This window comes from Balaenoptera acutorostrata, chromosome 16 (genome assembly GCF_949987535.1).
Source record: "Balaenoptera acutorostrata chromosome 16, mBalAcu1.1, whole genome shotgun sequence".
Classification (NCBI taxonomy): Eukaryota; Metazoa; Chordata; class Mammalia; order Artiodactyla; family Balaenopteridae; genus Balaenoptera; species Balaenoptera acutorostrata.
Window position 1 is genome coordinate 77,997,641 of NC_080079.1, and position 8,774 is coordinate 78,006,414.

The following is an 8,774-nucleotide window of genomic DNA, read 5'->3' on the forward strand; positions in this document are numbered from 1 at the left end:
CCTGCTTGTGGCTCGGACCGGGGTGGGGGGGGGGTCCGGCCGAGTCCTTGCATCACGCTCGGTTATCAGACACAGCCTCCGCAGTCACCAGCTGTCCCGGCTCTCCGCGAGCTTTGCGCCACACTCCGGGCCGTTTTCTCCTCTTTCGGCAAACTGGACCTTTTCTCACTTCCCAGAGCCTTTTCATCAAGGCCTCTGGCAGTGAGGCGTCTTCCCTCCAGCACCTCTGCTACCTGCCCCAAGGGCTGTCTTCCTGGAAATCTGCCCTGTTCTCACTCCCTGCCGCCTCTCCCCACCTGTAAGACAAAACACCATCCTAGTGTGCCCCTTTCCCCCTGCCCCTCATCCTCTGCTCTTTGCCTGTGATATTCCAGCCCAGTGAGTTCAGCAGCGCTGTTGTTTACGTGTGCTGTGCCTTTTACAGTTTCGTGGCTTTGCAGGCGCTGTTCCCTCTTCCTCTCTTCTTTGCCAGGCCGTCTCTCCTCTCGGATTCTTCAGGGTGCCGGGCACACCTTCCCTGCAGCTTTGAGAACACGGCTGTCTGTGTACGCACTTCTCTCCCTGCCGAGACCCCTGCGTCCTTGATGGTGGGGGTGGAGCCTTCCTCTAACTTAGTCCTGGGTTTCTAAGCACAGTGCTTGGGCGTGGCAGGCCCCCTCTATACGTTTACTGTTGGGGGATGGCTATTTGAGCAGACTGATTCGTGCCCAGATGCTAATGGCTGTGAAGGTCTTACCACGTTCTCTCCTCCCTCAAGGCCCTCTCCTGAGGTCTGGGGATGATGCTGGGAATTTCAGGCACCCTGGCTGACTGTCTAGGGAGGCATTTCGGTGCAGAAGCTCCTTCTGGAACCTTGTAAATAAGATCTCAAATAAGGGTGGCTGCCATCCGCTTACAGGTCATCCCTCCTCCCGACAGAAAATCCTCTGTTCTGGCAAACACGGTTCAGGGGGGTGGAGCAGGATGCTAAGCTAGCCCAGCTGCCTTGTTCACTGCGTTCATTCATTCATTCCCCCCCCCCCGAAAAGAAAAAGACACATAAGACTGCATGGGAAAAATAGGGTTGGAGGACTGAAGTCAGGAGTGAACCAATGAGGTCTCATAAACGCTACCATGTTTTTTTTTTTTTTTATAAGGTACATGCACAGACTCTAGACAATGCTATACTTTTTAAAAAAAATTCTTATTTATTTATTTATTTTTATTTTTGGCTGTGTTGGGTCTTCGTTTCTGTGCGAGGGTTTTCTCTAGTTGTGGCAAGCGGGGGCCACTCTTCATCGCGGTGCGCAGGCCTCTCACTGTCGCAGCGTCTTGTTGTGGAGCACAGGCTCCAGACGCGCAGGCTCAGTAGTTGTGGCTCACGGGCCCAGTTGCTCCGCGGCATGTGGGATCTTCCCAGACCAGGGCTCGAACCTGTGTCCCCTGCACTAGCAGGCAGATTCTCAACCACTGCGCCACCAGGGAAGCCCAAAACGCTACCATGTTTACAAGACTAAAACAGACCAGACCTCACATGATGACATCCAAATGTCAGTGACAGTATATGCTTTCTCAGACCTCACATGATGACATCCAAATGTCAGTGACAGTATATGCTTTCTGCTTCTTAACTTACAGGTCATGGGTGCTGTACTATGAATTCCAATTATGGTTCCTTGCTTATTAGGAAACGTTATAGGATCTCATGTCCCTGCAGTTTGAGTTGTTCTGAGATGCTCATCGACATACGTTGCCCCGTCATGGGTAACAGATGCCAAGCCCTTCTGATGGCTGGCCCAGAGCAGGTGACTTCACCTCTGACGCCCGTAAGTATGCTCAGGCTCTGGTGTGGTCGCAGAGGTGGAGGGAAGTGGGGTACCTGCGGGGGAAGACAGTGTGGGCAGCACCCTTCCCCATGCACAGTGCCAAGCAGCCTTGGTTCTGCAGAGAAGCACTTCCCACAAAGTAGGGGAGGCCGCCCCTCCCTCACAGTGTCAGCCCCGCCTCCTTCCCCGCAGCCATTCCCCCCCTCCCCCACCCCGTCCCTACTCTCAAGGCTTTGCTTTCCCTAATCTTCCCTTATTTTTCTGGAGGCATCGTTGGGAAGCCTCTACTCCTTTGCCGGGCTGCTTAACCTTCTGATAAAATGTTCCAGTCTGGAGTTCGTGGTCTCTGTAATTTTCCCCCATGAGTGTGATTAGAGCAAAACTTCTAGACAGTGCTGCAAACCTCTGCAGAAACTGGCCCCCATATAGCTCAATTTCGCATAACAGGGTACTCAATTCTAGAAATTCTTTCAGACAGTAGTATTTCCTTCCTTTTCCAGATAGCGAGCGTCTCCTGGGCTCCTCCTAGAAGCACCAGACTCTGATTTAGCCTTAAGGAGCCAGCACCCCCAGGCGTGGGCGGGGCTGGAATCTGCATCATTAAACACACCTGGGGCAGGTGCCCGAGGTGAGGGTCCCGGTGGATCCTAGTCCTCGTTCCCGCCCAGGTTCTGAGCAAACGGAGAAGAAAAGCAGTGACTAGGACAAAAAGGAGCTCGGAATGTCACTTATTCCCTAACAGAGGTTGGGCTGGAGGCTGTCGGGTCAGCTGGCCTGGGAGGCCTGCTCTGCATTCCTGGATGGAGGCTGATCTGCCCGAGTCCTGAGCAGGTCCCTCCCTCCGGCCCGAGTTCCCCAGGCGGCACCAGTGCCTGCAGCCTGCAGAGAAGCTCACTTCCAGAGCTGAGCCCAGCGGGGACCCCGTGATTCTCCCAGGTATGCCAGTCCGAGAAGCTGCTTCTCCCCCCAGAAGCAGAGGGGGAAGGGGGAAACTGGGGGAGGCCACCTCCTCCCGGTGAGCATTTTCCCTTCAGTGCTCCAGGTGATTTGCATGATCAGGAAGATCTGGGAAGCAGGTCTTAGGAGTGAGTCCTGCAGTGTTCTCTCTCGCCTTCTGGGTTTTTTCACTGGGAGGCCCCACTTCTACACTTTGAGCGTCTCTGAGCTAAGTCAGCTTCTGTGTTTTGGGGTGCTGGCTCCGGAGGGTGGCTGGAGTGTGCGCCTCGATGGTGGTGACAAGGACCTGCTCACTAGTTTATCCCTGTGGTGGCCACACTGACGATGCCACTCTTCTACACAGGCCTGAGCAAGTGGGTTTAATTCTGAAAAATGACCCAAAATTTTAGCTTGTGATCTCTTGCCTTTGAGGCTGATCTGCCACAGGGTCCTGAGCCGAGCCCTCCCTCGGGGTCTGTGGCGTGTGTGTGTGTGTGTGTGTGTGTGTAACAAAATAACCAGGGGGAAAACCTAACTAGCTATATTATTTTGGAATAATTATAGATTCTCAGATGTTGCAAAGAAATGTACAAGGGAGTGTCATGTGCACCTCTATATTTTTTAAAATTAAAAGCTATCTTTTTTTTTTAAGCTGGCAAATTACATGCAGTTAAATTCAGGCATAGATTTGCTCGGAGAGAAAATTGCCTCGAAACGGGAGATTTTTTTGCATTGATTTTTGCCTGTGAGGGTAGCTGTATGTTTTGGAAAATTGAAAAGCAGTATCTGATTATCTATGCTTTGAGACCCTAAAGCCAGCAACACGCCGAGGCCGTGGATCGCGCAGCAGGGCCTCTGTGTGGGCCTGTTGGTGGGAGCACTTGAGGCCCGCGGTGAGGCGGCATCTCTGCTCTGCAGCAGGCCTGCCGTTCGATTGATTTTGGAAATTTAAAAAATATGTGCTAAGGCAGGTGGGGCAAATAGAGTTAGATGATTGCTGATATTTTCCAGGGAAGATTACCTCTGTGGAGGCTTTTTGCTTTAAAAAGCAAGAAGCGTGTTCTCTATGCTGTGCAGTGATGTTTATTGAGCCCGTGACCCAGCTCTGAGCTCCGAGAGCATTGCGCCCTATAACATTTTCCAGAGTTTGGTCACAAGACACACACAAGGCCGACTGCACCCCCTTGTGCTAAGCTTGGAAAGTCTAATCCCCTGGCTGTGCTTTCCAAGGGTAGAAATGTTGGAATGTGCTAGGTCTTATATTAATTTTCCTTCTAGAACTACAGAACCATAGAACTAAATGTTGTGTGCGCTTGGCTTTCTTTGCTAGTGGTTCTCAAATGTAATCCTGCCTCAGAATCCCCTGGAAGGCTTGGGAAAACCCAGATTTCTGACCCCCTCCCCGCCAGCGTTTCTGATCAGGTGGGTCTGGGGCGGGGCCTGAGGGTTCCCTACAAGTTCTCAGGTGATGCTGATGGTACAGGTTGAAAACCGCTGCTCTCGGCAAAGCTGGCAGATTCAGTTCGTCTCAGGTTCGCACCTCCACCTTCCCAGGTAAGCTCTGCTCCTTCGTCACTCCGTGTCATCACAACTTCGTTCCTCCTTCTGGGGACCAGTGCTCTGGAACCTCCTGTTGGGGACTCCAACTTTGGGCTTCGTCAGTTGGAACAAGGATGCCGAGTCAGCGTCCACTAACGCTTGCCTACTTTCTGCTGAGCCATTGGCTCTGCTGCAGGGTGCTTCTGTTTGTTACCTGCTTTTCACCGTCCCCTGAGCTAACTTGTGTAGCCTCCCTTCATGGAGAGTAGGGAGTTAAATGACTGTATCAAGGTCCAACGTGATGACGGGTCTCAAACTCTCAGCCTCGGGTGCTGGGCCCACTGTTTTCCCCTTTGGCTGTGAAGTGCTTTGCAGGAGCATCTGCAACCTGGATGAGGACGCTTGGAGGGTGGAGTGTGAGATGAAATAGATGAATGTCTACTTGGTGAGATTTCTGACACTGGTCAGGCTGCTGAGAGAGGGGAAAAATCTAGTTAGAAGGACGTTTGCAGCACTATCCTTGTTGAATCCGTTATAGGATGGCCCATTCCGACGGTTGTATTTTGCTTTCCTTTTTTGCTCTCGCAAGTCGCAGAGGATGGAGGAGAGGTCATTCTCTTTGTTTCTGCGAGGAAATGATGATAGTTCTCTCTTTTCCTCTCCCGACTTCCCATGGAGGCTTCCACGTGTGACAGAGGATTTGGCGTCCTAGGCAGTAGCCCTTGCTTTGAGGATGTGGCCTGCGGGGTGGGTCTTGAGGCAACGTGAAGGTTTGCAGTCCTGGGTGTGAAGTGTGCTTTAGGGTGGGAAACGGGGACACGTGGGAAGTGTCACATGAAGGACACTGCTGTCCTTGGGGTGCTCTTAAGTTTTTGCTCATTTTTGCCCGTCTTGTTGGGGACCGTTTGGGGTCATAGAAAGCTTATGATTTGAGGCCGGATAAACCTGCCTGTCTGCGTCCTGATTCTGCTCTATACGAGCTTCTAGCACTGGCTCTTGGGGGAGCTGGAGTGTTGGGTGTCTCAGAGCCTGTAAAACTGAGATGACGAAATGTAACTCACTCCACAGTGAGCTCCATGAAAGCAGGCGCTGTGTCAGGAACGCTTGTGGCATCCCCGTGTCCCACCCAGCCGCTGTCAGACAGACACACAGTTGGTGATTCAGTTGGGGGTGGGGCTGACCCCCAGTGGATGCCCAGGAAGTGATACACAGGTGGAAGGCAGTAAGGGCCTCCCGTGAGTCAGTTCTTTCCAACCTTACCACCCCCCTTATTTTTTTTTACACTTTAATGATTCTTTTTTAAATTTATTTACCTTTTTCCGTTAATTTTTTTTTTTTTTTGCCCGGCCTGTGCCTTAGCCAGGGAGAACTCCAACCCACCTCTTCTTTTTTAAACTACATTAAAAAAAAAAACAAATTAGCTCGTGGCTCACCCCTTCCAGTCCAATTTAGAGGATTAAGTGACGTAATGTTTTCTTCCTTTGATGCCAGGGCTCACCTTTCCAACCTACATAGAGTAACAATTAGACTTTCACGTTTCTGGGGATCCACGTTCATTTGATTTATCTCCCTAGGAGAATGTAAGCCTCTTAGGAATGGGGGCCGTGATTCTTTCATGACGTGCAGCTGACCTTTAAAATAACAGCCGAGTTTCTGGCTCCTATTTCGTTTATGCTTCGTTGTGTAATTTGCTGTCATTCTTGTGTTTAGCTGGTTTTTCCTTAATTGCATGTCTTGATTGTTTGCTTTTTTACCCCTAAGTGCCCAACCTCGCAGAGCCTTGGTGTTATATAAATATTTATTAAATAAGCTTTGCAGAATCTTACTAAGGGCTGTATTCACATATCCCAGCAGTATGTGCTACCCCTTTCCTGGGTCCAAGACACAGTACTCTATAGGAATCAAGAATAAACCCCCCGCTCTTTAGGTACTAACCATTTCTGAGGTTTGGTGTTTATAAGCTTGGAAGAGGACCTTTCCCTTTCCTCCTGACCCTAGGGCATTGCTGCCCGCTGCCCTCCCCCGCCCCCGGGGTATAGGACTCTGTCCCATGGTCATTTAAGGCTGTGCCCATCCCTGCAGGTCAGGAGTCATGCTGAACGAATGCATCACCCAGCACCTCACACGGTTCCTGGTTCAGAGGGCACTTCTTAAATGTTTGTGGAATGAATTGAAACTGCCATGAACTAGGGTAGAGGAGCCGTGTAGCACACTTGTGAGAAAACAGAAGAACCAGAATTTTTCGGGCAAAGGAATAGAGAGAGCTGGAAAGTGGAATTCAGTAGGCCAACGAACATCTCTGTTGGGTGGTAGAGATGAATTTCCATCAGTCGGTTTCAACGTCTTTGAGGGCATTATTTTTAAAGATCACGTGAGAGTTAATACTTCTTAAAGCTATAACGTTGATATGCTAGTTAAATCTCCTTTATTCCAGTGAAATCAAAACTCAGTGTGGGCCCTAAGCTCAGCCAGAACAGGTGGCCTGGGCATGATGCCCACTCGGGGTCTTTATTGATCCACCTATGCACACAGCTGGCATCTTCCTCTCTCAGCTATTTGCCCAACTTACACATGGTCAACCAGGCATTTCTTTAAAAGGGATTATTTTATTGTTCTAAATTGAAGTATAGTTGATTTACAATGTTATGTTAGTTTGTGATATACAGCAAAGTGATTCATTTATATATATATATATATATATATATATATATATAAACTATTCTTTCCCATTATGGATTTTTTAAACATCTTTATTGGAGTATAATTGCTTTACAATGGTGTATTAGTTTCTGCTTTATAACAAAGTGAATCAGCTATACACATAACCCCATATCTCCTGTTTATTACAAGATATTGAATATAGTTCCCTGTGCTATACAGTAGGTCCTTGTTGATTATCTATATATATAGTAGTGTGTATCTGCTAATCCCATACTTCTTTTCTGCACCCCCCCCCCCGCCCCCTTTGGTAATCATAAGATTGTTTTCTGTGTCTGTAAGTCTGTTTCTGTTTTGTAAATAAGTTCATTTGTATCATTTTTTAGATTCCACATATGAGTGATAGACAAGAGTGTAAGACACTTCAGCTCTGTCAGAAGTTTGTAAATATTTAGATTTAAAAGCTGCTACTGTTCCATCTACATCACTCTGGAAAATCCTTTCAGAAATCATATCCTTGAGGGAAGAAGACCTAGGGTGGATAGAACGTTACTCCACTGAGAAATGTTAATTTAGGAAAATGTAACAATAGGGGCAAGGGACAGTCTAGCCTAGAGGGTGAAAACCCAAGCCCTGAAGCCAGACTGCCTGGCTTCCCACCCAGCCCACCGCCTTCTAACCAGCACCATGACCTTGGGGGAGTTGCGCAACCTCTGTGAGCCTTGGTAGCTTCTTACTCTGTAAAATGGGAATAGTAATAGTTTTGGCTTTCCAGCGTTGTTGGGAGGATTACTTGCATTAATATAGGCAAAGGTGCTCGGTAATGAGGATGTATCTGCAGCTTACTGTGGGCTCTGTTGTCCTAGAGGATCCAGGAAACTAAAAGAGTAAGGTCGTCACCACCAAGTGATGGGACGTGGGGAGGGTTCCCAGACGTGGAGATCCAAGTTCAGAGCGGGGAGAGAGACGAGGGCCAGGCAGCGGTCAGGAGGGAAGTGAAGTGAAGACTTTGTTCCCCTCTCCTCCTCAGGGTGGGCACCAAGGCTGCCTGCTGAGGGGCTGCAGCTGGCCCCGGGCGGGGTGGTGGCCCTCTGCTTCATTGCTGGCACTGTCCATTCTTTTTTTTTTTAAATTTGTTTTATTGCCATATAGTTGATTTACAATGTTAATTTCTACTCTACAGCAAAGTGACTCAGTTATACGTATATTTATACGTTCAAGTTCATATTCTTTTCCCTTATGGTTTTTCACAGGATATTGAATGTAGTTCCCTGTGCTGTGCAGTAGGACCTTGTTGTTTATCCATTCTCTATATAATAGTTTGCACCTGCTAATCCCAGACTCCCAATCCATCCCTCCCCCACTCCCCTCCCCTTTGGCAACCACAGGTCTGTTCTCTATGTCTGTGAGTCTGTTTCGTAAATAAGTCCATTTGTGTCCTATTTTAGATTTCACATATAAATGATATCATACAGTATTTGTCTTTCTCTGTCTGACTTACTTCACTTAGTATGATAATCTCTAGGTCCCTCCATGTTGCTGCAAATGGCATTATTTCATTCTTTTTTATGCCTGAGTAGTAGTCTATTGTGTGTGTGTATGTACACACACACCACATCTTCTTTATCCATTCATCTGTTGATGGACGTTTAGTTGTTTCCATGTCTTGGCCGTTGTGAATAGGCTGGCACTCTGTTCTGCGGGAGGCATGGTTCTTTGACAGACTTGGAGGAGAACCCCTCTTCCCTCCCCAGATGCCCAGGGAACAGCAGAGAGCAGCCCTTGCACCACGAGGCTATTTCTGGAAACCCTTAAGAGCCCCCAGCTCAGCTTGAC